The following is a 1,719-nucleotide window of genomic DNA, read 5'->3' on the forward strand; positions in this document are numbered from 1 at the left end:
CACACACGTGCACACACACAGACACACACACACACACACACAAACATACACACACACATACACACACGGTCACACACACACACTCACACACACACACACACACACACACACACACACACACACACACACACACACACACACACACACACACACACAACACACACACACACACACACACACACACACAACACGACACACACACACACACACACACACACACACAACAACACACACACACACACACACACACACACACACACACACACACACACACACACACACACACACACACACACACACACACACACACACACACACACACACACACACACACACACACACACACGTACCAAGTGCACAGTTCTTACATCTTGTGACCTTTAATGATCATTACAGAAACACTCGTTATCGCCCAGAAACTACGTACTTGTAAATTTTCCGTGCCAAAATGTATCTAGACGTTGCCCTTATCTCGTTCTACAAACGTCAAGGCGTCAGAGAGGTCGTAACACAGATTAATTAAGATCGCGCAGTTACGGACTCCATGACGCACATTTCACATCTGTGTACTCCTGATTAGTAAGGCCACACCGACTTAATTTTATGGATGACATCCGCGCGCGCATTGATTTTCGCCTGTTCTAAAAATGATTACGTCCTCCGAGGCTCTGGCCTGGCTCTAGGCCTGGTTAGTCCATGGTAGCTAGTACGCAGCCGGTGGTAACTGTGGAGGATGGCAACCAGACTGCCGAAGCTCCACGACTCAAGAACTCAGTACATACGTACAGTGCCGATTCAGAAATTCCGCAAAAAGCCAGCATGTGCCGGCTTGTCGTATACGTCGCTATGTACGAGTGCTGCCGCAAATTCACAATTCCAGCTTGTATTCCTGTGGTTTTATAGCATTTTTATTTTTGGCCGAAATTTTTTTTATTCGCCCGCGCGCACTAGTTTGGAGGTCTTCAGAGGATGTCATTCATAAAATTGAGTCAGTGTGACCTAAATGGAAGGGTCCTACTAGATGGCGTTAATACCAGTATATTTCCCCAGCTGTCACATATGTTCCTTGTAGAGTTGGAGTTCAGTGAACTACAGCGGGCCCCTTTTACGTCTTGAAGTCAACAAAAAATTCTGATTCTTACTCAAACCTTTATACTGAATACCCAACGATTTACAGTTGCCTAATGATTTATATCGCCGTTAGTCTTGTATATACGAACGCTCATTTGTTGTTTTGTCATTGTCATACCTGTAATTATGTTTACCGAAGGAAACATATTATATTTGCTCTATTTCCTCTTCCTCCTCCTCCTCCTCTTCCGTTCCAAACACCTAAAAAACGTCCATATTTTCGTAATTAGAGCTTGGAGGAAAATGAAATTCAGCATGCTAGTAGGTTGATACGTTAGACATTGAACCTTGGTCATTTTGGCCAACATAGATGTCAGAAAATGATTTTATTGGCAAAAAATGGGTAAAAAAAGTTGCATTTTAAGCCAAAAATCGAACAAAAAGAACGCGTTTGGAACATTCGAACAACCATGGAACAATGGAACAGCGTGTTCGATAACCGCGGGTCATTGACCCTAGCGCTACGCACGGAACACCCGAGCTTTCCAAATATGGGCATCCGCCCTTGTATGACACGAGAAGACATCAGTGGACCAATGTAGCGGTAAGTTTTCATTTTCCTTCGTAGAAATACGGCCATATGAATAC

Source organism: Branchiostoma belcheri, unplaced genomic scaffold (genome assembly GCF_001625305.1).
Source record: "Branchiostoma belcheri isolate BF01 breed outbred unplaced genomic scaffold, Haploidv18h27 scaffold1, whole genome shotgun sequence".
Classification (NCBI taxonomy): Eukaryota; Metazoa; Chordata; class Leptocardii; order Amphioxiformes; family Branchiostomatidae; genus Branchiostoma; species Branchiostoma belcheri.